We start from the raw sequence: 13458 nt of genomic DNA on the forward strand, positions 1-13458 counted from the left end.
GTGTAATGTTAATTTGGATTGGATTTATATTAGGAAAATATTTTACTTTTTTCCCAATGCAACTCATAAATTAAGAGCTTTATTTATGAGTTGAATGGTGTCTGTGTAAATCCAACAAAATACCACCTTTCTGAATGATTTTCTTGCTTGCTTGAGAGGCTCTGCAGTTTTCTGTAGAGCTGCGGGTTTAATTTCGTGTCAAAACTCAGCCTTGTGAGGAACTTTTATCACCGTTAAGTGATTGTTGCAGCAGTTTATCATAAAAAATCATGAAACAACAAATATTTTACAGTTTAACTCCACTGGCCTTCATGTTTTGTTGCAGTTCTTTCTGAAGTTAAACAGACGAGTTTGGAATAATGTTTATTTTGATCAATTTTTGTCTTTTTTTTCTTCTTTTTTTGTCTCAGCAGGAAGTGAAGGTGATGGCTTCAAATTTGAATAGTCCCAACTGTATAAACCTGTCTCTCAGTTGAACATTGAATTTCTTTTCATGAAAAGAGGTGGAATGTTGAAAGCGTTTTTTTTTATTTGCCATTATTATGACTTTTATCAGCTTAGATCTTTTTTTTTTTTTTGTAGATGTGCATATATTTTATGAAGCACATCATATAAACCAAAAGCAATCATTTGCACCTTTTTCTGAAAAACAGCGTCCCATTGCAGTAAAGGGGGGGGCAGCCATGGGAGTGCGTCACCTCTCCTTTAAGAGTCATTTCAACGGGAAGACATTAAAGTTAGTGCTTCTCTGCCTACTCTTCACATCCCTAAAAGCACCAAAACGCACAAATATGCAAATCCCCTCAACAGCCTGTTGGCTGCTGGCTGTCTTTAAAATGCTTGACTTTTTATATTTTTTTTTTAGCATTTTCATTTTTCACACATTCACAGTGGAAATCCTCTCGGCCGTTGTTTCTTTCCTGCGTATGTGCACCTTCTTCTCAAAGAAATATCCATGTAATTAAATATTTATAAATAGTCAGCTTTATGTTGCTGCACAGCATATTCTTCAAAATTCAGAGCTGCATATGCCTGCTATGTGTTTGCAGATATGGCAATGAGCCCTTTCTGTCACTCTAAATGAAAAGCTGTATTCATATATGCAAAAGAAGAAGGAAAAAGAGGGGAAAAAAACACCATCGTGGGAGTCGGTTTGTGTATTTTAGAATGTAGTGCATAATTATAATTTTTGTAGTTTTCTCACAACTGTGACGGAGGTCTGTACTTCATCCTGATTTACAGGCAGCCATTTATTCTGGAGACAGTCAGTACTGCTGAGTCCAGCTGTGTTTGGTTACCTCAGATTCTCAGAAGCAAATACGCTGGTCCGAAGTATTTGGACAACAGCAATTTGTGAAATGTTGCCTCTGTACACCAGCACAATTGAGTTGAAATGGAACAAACAAAACAAAAACCATTTAGAAATGATGGCAATCTATATTATAGTAGCCTGTGTGTGTGTGTGTGTGGCTTCAATCACGCAAAAGCCAGCGAGAACTGCCGTTTGCCGTTTGCTGTGTAATAATTTGTGTAATTTTGCTGGGTTTCATCATCATAACCAGTGGTGGGCACAGCTAACCAAAAAGTTAGCTTCAATAACGATTAATCACATAACTGATAAGTTATCTTTTATGATGCTAAACTGATAAACTGCTAAAAAATTTATCTTTATGGCCAAGTGGTTAATGTGCTTGGTTTCAGTGCAGAAGGTTCTGAGTTCAAATCCCACCCCTGCCACATTTCTCCATGTAATGTGGAGTTGCGTCAGGAAGGGCATCCAGCGTAAAACCTGTGCCAATTCAACATGCAGATCCACCTTGGATTTGCTGTGGCGACCCCGAGTACAAACAAGGGAGCAGCCGAAGGGACTTACTTACAGATAACCAATAATCTTGGTTTTAGATACACCGTCATTGACGAGTTAAAAGCTGCCGCTTTTTTCACACGTTTTCAACCCTGTGGCTTAAACAATCGAAATACGTCCGTTAATGCATTGATCAGCAAAAATACATGTAGTAAATAAAAATTCTTACCTGTTAGTTTCAGTAGGATTCATCTGAAGAAATGTTCCACATAAAGCATCCTGCTTATCCATCAGAGTCTAAACGGTGAAGAAAAGTCGCTGCACACAGCTGTATGGTGACAGCTCCTCTCTCCCACTGAGTCTTTAAATTATCCTGTGCCACAAAGCAATAAAATAAAATAATGTTAATTAGTCCGTTTTGTTTTTGTGCAACAGGCAATAACACTGTAACGTCCAAAGTAAAGCTGAACTACACTAACCACAATGCTCCCTCCGTCGACCGGCCAATCACGTTGTGCATTTAATGACGACGTCATCAGCAAGCGACAGACAATCTGCCAAAACCCACTGATCTACACACGACAGGGATTAAAATGTTTGATTTCAGGGTTTACAAACGTTTTTGATCGTTAAAATTTTCTCACTTTACCAGAAAAAAAAATATTATCAGACTGAAAGCTATCGGAACTAAATTTATCAGAAGATGATTGGTCTGATGATGGTTTTAAAAGTTATCTGAAAAGCTAATCTGCTAGCAAAAACATTAGCTTTGATAATTATCGGTTATCGGATTAGCTGAACAGTGCCCCCCACTGATTATAACAAAGTTATCCTCATGATTACACATCTTAATGCAGTTCACCTTGTATGATCGGTTTATGACTAGGAGGGCAGAGCACATTTGTTTTTTATATTTCCTCCCCTTTCTATGACCACCAATCACAGCGCTTAGAGGACTGCGCCATACCTAGCAACAGGGTCAACCCTGCCTCCTCACAAAGATAAGAGTTTCTGTCCCCTCCTTACTCAGAGTTGCTCTCAGACACCCGCTGGCTCACTCTTAGGCTCAGACTCCTTACCAGGAAATTTTAGGCTAAGTTATGCCTGGTTCACACTGCAAGATTTTAAAAGTGTCTGTAGGTTTCCAACACCTGAGAGACAACACAAATGAAGATAAAAAAATCATAGATCTAACAGTGTTTGTCGAACAGTGTGTGGTGTGCAGCCACACTGTAAAGAGAACACACCACACACGAACAGATTTCACACACGAACATTCCCAGGTCAGACAGGAAATCTCACAAAACCTCTCGAGATTAAACATGACTTCAGAGTAAACAAACTGAGATAGTTTGTGGACTATTTCTAACAGAGAAAAAAATGATACAAAAAGAAAAGCGTTGTTTAAAGGAGTGGAGACATCGCAACAGCCGTTTTGATTTGAGATTCTGCTCCGTGCATCTGTGACCTCACTTTCTTAGGGGAGGTGATGGTTTAGTGGTTAAGGCGTTGGGCTTGAGACCAGAACATTCTCGGTTCAAATCCCAGCCTGACTGGAAAATCACTAAGGGCCTTTGGGCAAGGTCTTTAATCCTCTAATTGCTCCCGGTGTGTAGTAAGTGCCTTGTATGGAGTGAATGTTAGACATTATTTATAAAGCGCTTTGGGTGTCTGATACAGATGGAAAAGTCCTATATAAATGCAGTCCATTTACCATTACTTTCTGATTGGCTACATGTCACATTCAACAGGCCGCATGCTCCTTTGTGCTCGGACCACACCACACACGCTGGGATATTGGGTCAAGACAATCCAACATGTTGAATAGCCACGATTTGCGGTCTCAGCAGCCCCGATGTCCTTCTGAGCAGATTAGAGCGCTCTTAATGCACCACATGGCAGGAATATCTGATAAGATTATCTTTAGTGCTATCGCTTTAGTCGGGGTGTCCTTAACTCATTGAGTGCCAGCCATTTTCAAGGTTCAGAACATCCCAGTGCCATTGTCGGAAGGGGAAGATCGCATCTGAAATCAACATAATTATCTTGCCGTGTGAACCAGGCATTAGGAGGTCTTTAAGAGGGCTTTGAGTTGCTTCGCGGATACGGACCCTGGACCTTCGTTCTACTGGAAAGATATCAGCATCTTCCAACACCTTTGTTAAGAACAATGTTTCTCAACGTTCAATTGCAAGGAATTTAGGGATTCCATCATCTACAGTCCATAATATAATCAGAATGTCACTGCTGAGATTCCAATTAGCATAAAAACTGAAATTAAGCTGAGATGTGCACAGACATGATTCCTCCCAACGGCAAGGACAATGGCAATGTTGGCAACTTTTTCAGAACTAATACAAGCAACAACAGTTATTTTTGCTTCCTTGTGACCTCTAAAGTCCTTAAAGATGTTCTGCAATCACTAGTTTCTGCTTCCAGCCAGCGTCTGATCTAACGCGAAGAGCCGCGATTAGCAGCCTTTAATTTTGCCGGCAGCAGAAGCTGCAGAAGCTTATTGATTTCATGATTTCCGAGGGACACCGCATGCAATAATTCAATATTACTTTGCATTTTCACACCGCTTTCTGTTTATATGCTTTGGTGAGTCTCAAAGCTAAGTTTGGAGTAAAGAAAATTAACAGTAGATTGGACTGCTGCAAGGCTACACTTGAGCTTGGCTACTGCACTGATCACAGAGGAAGAAAAATCTATTTTCCATTTATCTTGGATGAGCCCAAAGAAACGTGGCATCTAAATACAATTTAACCTGCTGTGCTGAAGCAGCTGCAGTGTCAGTGGCCATTAACATTCATAGCTTGACTTCTGCTTTTGTTTGCACACCTTGCTGTTCGGCGCACACGTAATGAAGTCTCGATGGTTTCTGAGCTTGTTCACAAAGTAAAAGAAGCTCTTTTGTTTTTGGATTTTGTTGTGCCACATGCCTCCTGTTGTGTTGACAAGCTGTTGCAAGGCAAGTTAGCGTTATATTTACCGTGGTTAACATTTTTTTGAATAAAGGACTGTTGATTGAGGATGCATGTCAGTGCCTCAAAAACACCTCTATATCATTTGATTGCCCAAAATCCGTCAAAGCTCATACAGATGTGCAGCAGTAAAAGTAAAAGCTCACTGTAAGTCCAACTGTTCAGCTTTTGCATTGCTCCTACTTGCTTTCAGTTGCAGTTGTGAGTGGCAGCTCCTTCCCATTTAAAGGGACAGCCACAGAAACAGGCTGTTTTCATAGAGGTTTCTCAGTATGTGCTGTAAAAAGCCTGCAGTTATTTTAGGTACTACACCAGGAGTGGGCAATCATGTGCTATGAAGGGCTGAGGCACTGCAGGTTTTCCTTGCGACCAATCCCCTCAGCAGGTGGGTTGCTGATGATGAGCTTCTCCCTTGAAAATAAACACCTGGTTGTCAATGAAATTACCTGATGAAACACCTGAACATTAATGAAATCACCTGCTGAGGAGATTAGTTGCAAGGAAAACCTGCAGTGTCTCGGCCCTCGTTGCCCACCCCTGTACTAGACAGTAGTACCCATGGGTATAAAGGCATGTGACAGATGGGTTGAGCAAGTATAGCTTCAGTAAGGATGTGATCACCTAGTTTAGGATAGAATTTCCTAGTATAAACACTTTTTTTGCCTGGTAAAAGTCTGACCTTTGACAAGAAAAATACAAAGTTTGGTGAAAATTATAGTGCGATATAAATCATTCTGTGTCACTGGCAGTCATCTACATCACAATGGAGTCACCAAAGGAGCAGCATTATCACAGAGTTTTGGAAATGTACATGTAGATACCTAAACCAGAAACTTTGCATGAGTCTTGCTTGATGACTTTGGTAAATTCTTTAGCAGATATTCACTTAAGTATATCGTCTATGTTCTGATGCTGTGTTTGGAAATAAAACAACCAGCTGTGTTGCCGAGCAAGCCACGCTGCCACATTAGGTTTGGGTGAAGAGAATATTGGCAGTTGTACTTTTCACATTTAAACCTTGAAGGTATCTGGGCAGCACGGTGGATTAGTGGTTAGCACTGTTGCCTCACAGCAAGAAAGTCATAGGTTCGGTTCTCACCTGTGGCCTTTCTGTGTTTGCGTGGGTTTCCTATGGTTGTTCTGGTTTCCTCCCACATTTAAAAACATGCAGGCTCTGTGAATTGGAAACTTTAGAATTGTCCAGGTCTCCCTTGCAAAAGAGGTCTTGATCTCAATGGGACTAACCTGGTTAAATAAAGGTAAAATAAGAAAAAAATCTACTTCATGTAGGCAGTGTTCACACTGTCAGTCCAAATATAGATTTTCTACATCCAGATTGTATCCAAACTAGGGCTGCAGCTATCAGTTATTTTAGTAATCGAGTATTCTATCAATTATTCTGGCAATTATTTGAGTAGTCGGATAAAAAGTACATTTCCGCTTTTAAACATCATCAATAGTCCAGGGCTCTCCCTACTAAGAAGAGCCCTTGGGGGGTCAGCTGAAAAGCAAAAAAAGAAAAATGCTTAAAAAGGTGGGGAGTGAGGGGGCAGAGCACCTCCAGAAGCTGAAAAGCAAAATAAGGAAAATGCTTAAAAAGGCGGAAGCTAAAAGGTTGTAGTCATGCTCATGCTCCCAAGAACAATTCTATTGTAAAAAGTCTGAAGGACCTAAAAGACATGGTTAGATGGCAAGGAGCTTTTCCAGGCATGTTAGAGGGAAAGAAAGAAAAGGAAGCTCAAGGCAGCCCTGGTGTGAAAGGGGCTTTAGAGATTGTGCTCATGAAGTATTTTGGAGTATGACAGTAATAATAAAGAACTGAAACTTGAGATTGATGTTTCAGTTTTAGTATGTTTGACAAACTCCCAATTTTCTTGTTTACCATATAATAAAGCAGTTATAAACTTTTAATTTCGGTGTACCCGTGATTATGCGGACCTGGTCAGAATGGGGTTCACCAAGGCCTTCATAATCACGGGTACACCTCATCAAAAGTCTATAATTGTATATTATCAGAAGCCGACAGTGTAATCTGATGTGGCCACGTCCAAATCAATACTAATAGTTATCGGTTATCTGTAATAAAGATAAAAATTTTTTTGCAGTTTATCGGTTTATTGTCATAAAAGATAACTTTTCAGTTATCTGATTAATGGTTATCGAAAATAACTTTTTGGTTAGCTGTGACCACTAGTGGCTATTTCATATGATCAGCGTGGACCATCTTTCTCTTAAAAGGCTTTATTTTACTCTGTGTGTCATGTTGGAAAGCTAAATTAGTGTTTACACGGCATACGCGCATGGTGTGGTCTTCTGTTTTTTTTCTGGGGATGTTACACCACCACACACAGGCCTGGCATATGTACTACAACATTAAACGAAGCTTTGAGGCACAGAATTTACCTTGAAGACTTTTTGTAACTGAATTATTCCAGTTACTTGACTAATCATTTCAGCCCTAATCCAAACAGATTTTTACCCGAAGCCATCAGATATCACCATCAGGGATTTACAAAACATTTAGCATACATTAGCGTGGTGACATCACTTCCTGGTTTCGCTAGCTGCTAGCTTTGCTTAGTTTTTGTCTAGAAATAACACCTTTCTCATATATTATGTAAATGCTAGTGAGAAATAAACACTTCTAAAACTGCTTTTGGAACCTAATAACACCTCTGAATGGATTTACAAGACAATTCATGGACATTATCATGCACGCTATCTTCCCCTAACTCAAAGCTAACTTCCTATACAGTTAGATTTGTCTCATTAATACCTGCAAATGCACAGAGGGTGATCTACAAATATTCCTTGATTTGCACAACTTCTGCTTTTCTCAAAAGCTCATACATGTGCACATGCAAGGCCTCCTGAAGACACCAATAAATGTAAATATAGTTTTTGATAGATTGATTGAGGGGTTTTATTGAACATATACAACTTGTAACAGAATAAGATCTTAATAATTAACTAAACAACTGCAAATTATAAAGAACACAATGCTCATATGGCCGAGGGTTTTTTAGCATTAAATCTGAACAACAAAACCTCCATGCAATCTGATTAAATCTGATTCAAACCACAATTAATTGTAGTTTGAAATGCAATTCCATTCTGATTTCTACAACTGTGTCTCAGTGGGGCTGTTCAAGTCAGATTTCAAGGGTGTGCTTTGCACATGATGCCACAGCTCTCACTGCACAGTGTTAACCAAACTGTGGGAATGAGTTATATGTTGTTTTTCAGCTCTGTCAGTGTGGACACCTTCATGTGCAGATGTGGAATTCAAGTCTTTTCAAGGCACACACAGCGTCTCTCTTTGTTTCTACTGCTTTCTTTAACGGCTTCAACAAAGGAAACAAGCATCGCCTCCACTTCACACAAGTTATGCTGCAGTTCAAACCTGTCTGAGATGCATTCATTTGGGATTTCTACTTGAAATTTGGTGAAAATAAGATATAAACTTTGTTGTGCACATGGTAACTTCAACTAAGTGTGACTGACAGGCATGAATGGAGTGCTTGTCTATATCCCCCTTCAGCAAAAGTATGACGCGCAAACTGTCAGTCCATCAGCAATTACTACCTGTGGCATTATTGTGATGACCTTGCAATCATGTGTGTTGCAATTATCACATAAATTTTGTCCCAAGTGTGAGAGAAGCAATGCAGACCTAAATGAAGTCACTTTTGGCTATAAGCTGTCTGTTGTTCAGACACCTTGTGGTCTATTGGCTTGTTGAAAAGATGCATAACATGACTCCTTTCAGTGTTGCAACACAATCTTGTGGAGCTGCTATATTAAAGCTACAGTGTGTAGGATTGAGTGTCACCTACTGGTGAGGCTGCAGATTGCATTATTATCATAAGTCATGATTGCGTTGCCCTTCAAATTGTGGCTTCTTTGTCCACAGGGATCCATGCTTCCTTGTCGTCTCTTCTGACACACAATAACTATGATCCTCGAGTTCACAAAAATGGGGGTATTCTAAAACTTGTTAGCTTGCACTAGCAACCAGTGGACTGTGTATAAGGGAGTATTCACCGATTGGTCCTAAACACCCCTAAATCCTGCACATTGTAGCTATCACGTCAGCATAAAAGGGAGCGACACAACCAGGTCAGTTAGCTACAGTGGACGTCCAGCGTTCCACGCTGTTGTCAGCATCCCTCGCGTCACCATAGCTCGACTCTGTCAGACGCGGCAGAACTAACAGAGCTTTTTGTTGTTGTTGATAAACTGTAGCTCATCAGCTAGCAGCATCAGAATGCAGCGCAGGTACATGGCCAGTCAGATGGAGAGTCCGCGTGGCTGTGTGGCTAGTTGGCAGACAGCCAGCATGACCCACCTTCAGCTTTTCAGCTTTAGCACAGCACTGCAGACAGCTGGGCCACAAACACGCCGCTGTGGATCACCGCGAGGGCCTTTTTATTTAGGTCACATTCTGCGCTTCAGCAGCCAACAGAAGGGATCTCTGTCAGCAGCGATGAATACCTTTTAGCTGGACGAAGCCCTGGTTTTAAAGTGCCCTGCAACAAGCACGTCCTGTGTGTGCATAAGAGACCATTTTAAATGGGGGGTTTGGGGTTTTTGTCACTATTTACATTTTCAATCTAACAATGCAAATCGGCTTCACTCTCCCCTAAGAAGAGTTGATGCATTAATTTAGGAAGGACGAGTACGCTGCATGATTTGTCCAATTTTCATATAATCCGGCAGTCACTTCTCATCATTCCAAAACATTAAAGTGTGCAGATTTTATATTCATGCACACATGCATCCTGCATTATCTATTTATATCAAGAAGTCACATGACATTTCATTTAACAGCTCTGCCTCCCTTGTTTCTTTTATTTCCTCCCCTTTTTTGCTCTTCTCCCTCCTTATTCTTTATTTTTTTTATTCACCACAGCAGCCTTTGGTAGTGCATTATAAATCGCAGTAATGAATTCCCCACGCCGCCTGGGCCACACCGCTGTCACGGTGCTACGCCGCGGTGCGTGGGCGCTTATTATCATCTCGTTAGCTTCCCATCCAGTCCATTGAAAACAGTGTGGGTTCAGCAACGAGCCAACCACAGCTGCAGATTGGTAAGGAAGGCAGTTTAAGGACGCTGATGGATGCCGTTGTTTTCATGTCACTGTGTAAGTGAAAGGTCATTTATTGCCCGCTGCGGCGACCAACCTCAAAGCTGTCAGCTGGGTTTTACTGGCCAATTAGTTTGTTCTTAGAGGAGGGCCAGAGGTTTAGAGGGGAACAGCGGACGCGCGTACTGTGAGCATTGCGCAGAGATGCATGCACGAGGTAAAAATCAGCTTGAGCACTGCTGGATTGATTAGATCTACTGTTCTGTCGGGGTGGGGAAGCAAAGGAATGATGTCATTTATAGTAAGAAAATCATCTGAAGCATTAATGGTCTTTGTGCTGTAACAGTTTAACAAATCTCAGGGCACTTACAATCTTTAAAAGATTAAAACATAAGAAAATTTAAATAATTTGATTACAAATAAAAACGCAAAAGAAAAATAACAATACTAAAATTTACTCACAATACTTGCTGAAAATAATGTGACTTCAATTGTCTTTTAAAACTGTCCAATTCAAGTAATTGATTTGACTAGGGATAGAGTGCCTATGTCTCCAGTTCTGCATGTCCATCAACATTCATGCAACCAACACAAAAAACTGCACACGGTGCACTATATTCTGTCCGTCTGTGCACGTGTATGTGCTTCAATGGACATTATGCCATAGCTCAGGGGCCGCTGCTCATGCAATCTTAAATTTGGTGTCAGATAATTTGGATACTCTGCATTTTTCTATGATGAGATGTAGGGCATTTACCCCCCCAATCCCTTGTTTTGGCCCACCATGATAATTAACAAGGTCTCTGCAAATTAAGCAGTCTTTTTAGAATTTTTGAAAAATAAGTTTTTGAATGTTAATTTTCTATAACATAATTGTCAGGCTTACTGAAACGGCGTGGCTGAATACAGGATTGAGATGTCAGTAAAACAGGGTTTAATGAAAGTTCAGGTAGGGTTCAGTACACAGGTAGGCAGACCAAGATAAGCAGCAGGATCTGAAGCATTAGGCAGAGACAACGTCAAAAACAGGCAGGCAAGTCAAAAACACAGGTAGTCCAAAAAAACAGGACAAAAATGCTTCGAAGAATAAGCGCTCAAAAGTGGGTCAAGGCTCAACAATCTCTCAACCTGAAAGGGTGACAGGTGTGATTAAAATAGAGGGAGTGATTAGCAGGAAACACAGGACAGGTGTGTGTGGAAGGATCTGGAAAGGGGTGTGGCGAGCAGGAGAGATGATCACAGGGAAACGCCCAACACCAAGCAGAAGACAACAGGGCAGAAAGATCCCTCCACCAAACATGACAGTGACAAAAAAAATGGCAGCAACAAAATAAAGAAAAACAAAAAAGACACTACATACAAACCCCAATAATGACAATAATACATTTAATTGTGACATCTGTGTATGTACAGTCAGGTGTACAAGTAGCTGGACAGTGATATAATTTTTTATTTTATTTATTTATTATGTCTGCCAAGGACGTAATAAATTCATTGTTTATTTATCTGTCTGTCTGTCTGTTAGCAGGATTATGTCAAAACTGCTGCACAGATTTTGACAAAAATTTCACCACAGACAGATAATGAATTTTGAAGGTGATCTGGATCCGGATTCTGGATTAAGATTTCCCTATATATAGGCTTTGAAAGATAATGTCAAAACTACTTCACAGATTCTCACCAAATTTGCACCACAGATACATATTTGACATGGAAGACTCCACTGAATTTTGGAGGTGCTAAGGATCTGAATCGGCGGATGTCAGAAATCTCGGATTGCTCTTGTTTATTGTAATTTTGCTTTGTTACATGACCACTGTGGAGTCAAAATTTAACAATCAAGTGTTGACTTTCATCTTTAATTTAAGGGCTTGAACTACAATATTGCATTAGCCATTTAGGAATTACAGACATTTTATATACAGTCTCTCAATTTTCTTGAGCCCATATGTAATCAGACCAAATAAATATAAAGTTTCCTGTTAATGCAAATCATCAAAAGTCTGGGGATGGATACATGAACAATATGGAGATTGGTGAGGGAAGCCACCAAGACCCCATGGCAACTCTGTGGTTGTGATTGGAGAAACTGTACTTACAGTTTAATGGTGGAGTGGTACAAGGAAGAATTTTCTGAAAAGATTTGAAATTTCAGCTGTAGCTTGCCTGAGGACACATGGGGGACAGAAGCCTAGATTTGTTCTGTGTTCTTGTATGAAAGTCCTTCTCTATTCCCCTCCACCATAAAGCTGTGGCTGGCTCTTGTCATGGGTGTCTTGGTGGCTTCCCTCACTACTCTCCTTGTATGAACACTCAGTTTCACCATACAAGACAATCTGTTTTGTGTTTGTAATTATTGATGTAAAGTGCAAGACATGTTCAGTGACTTGGAAATGCTCATGTGTTCATCCCCTGACTTGACTAACAAAAACTGGCTGTAAAAATGAAGATTTGTGGAAACAGTAATTCTTACATTTTGCTTGTCCAATTACTTATGGTCTCTGAAAATGGAGAGACTGCATAAAAATGACTGTAATTATATGTCAAGGTAGCATAATTGTAAAAAGCAACTACAACAAGGCCATAAGTATCTGAACATTAACAAGTTTTGTAACTTTGCTTCTGTACACCACAATGGGGTTGAAATAAAACATTACAGAATGTAGAGTTTGGTATCTGGACTGCATTTATATGATGCTTTCATCTGAATCAGAAATTCAAAAAACTTTGCAATGATACCTCATATTCACCATGCAAACGTGCAACTTGGGGATGAAGGACCTTGCTCAAGGGTTCTTAGTGATTTTCTGGTATGACAGGGATTTGAACCGAGGACACCACTTTAACCATGAGAACATCACATCCCACTGAATTCAAGAGTTTATACATACATATATGTATACTGTATAGATATCATATTTTTTGTTGAACTCCTTAAATTAAAGCCAAAAATCCACCTTGCAGGCACTTCTTGATTTGTTTCTGTTAAACTCCATAGTGGTGACGGTACAGAGACAAAATTACAAAAATTGTGTAACTGTATAGACATAACTATAATTCACACATCATCATCTTTTTTTTATCATGGCCATGCATCCAGAGTTATTTATGACTCTTTAAAGAAAAGAAAGTGGACACCTCTGCTCGAATATAACACTGCCCAAAACAGAAGTGTTACCACAGTAATGGACAGAAACTGCTAAAATCACAGGCTACAAACGATGTAAAACAGATCAGAAATGCAATGCCAGGTTTATAACTTTTTTTTACTGAAAATGATCATTTAATTTTTTAATTTGGATCTTTTAGAGCAGGGGACTTTTGTAGACCTGGGTTCAATCCCTGGTCATGTTACATCTCTGTGCCCTTGGAAAACATTTCACCCGCATTGTCTTGTTTCGCCTAGCAGGCTCAGCCACGAAAGTACCCTGTGACAAACTATAGTGTCATGTCCAGGAGGAGTCACAGACAGCCAGTGCTCTAGAATCCAGGGATAAGAAGCAACAAATCTGAGAGACCGACTCTGACCTGGATGAAAGGGACCCCAAATTCATATTTAATCCAGTGAAAGTGACCAAGAGTT

At 40.0% G+C, this 13458-nt stretch overlaps 1 protein-coding gene across 3 annotated transcripts in view; it reads left to right on the forward strand.

The window, feature by feature from the left end:
* Positions 1 to 13458, forward strand: part of dlgap1b (discs, large (Drosophila) homolog-associated protein 1b) — a 383103-nt gene that overhangs the window by 244207 nt on the left and 125438 nt on the right. The gene's annotated exons all lie outside the window — the stretch shown is intronic.

This window comes from Thalassophryne amazonica, chromosome 1 (genome assembly GCF_902500255.1).
Source record: "Thalassophryne amazonica chromosome 1, fThaAma1.1, whole genome shotgun sequence".
In the NCBI taxonomy this organism is placed as follows: domain Eukaryota; kingdom Metazoa; phylum Chordata; class Actinopteri; order Batrachoidiformes; family Batrachoididae; genus Thalassophryne; species Thalassophryne amazonica.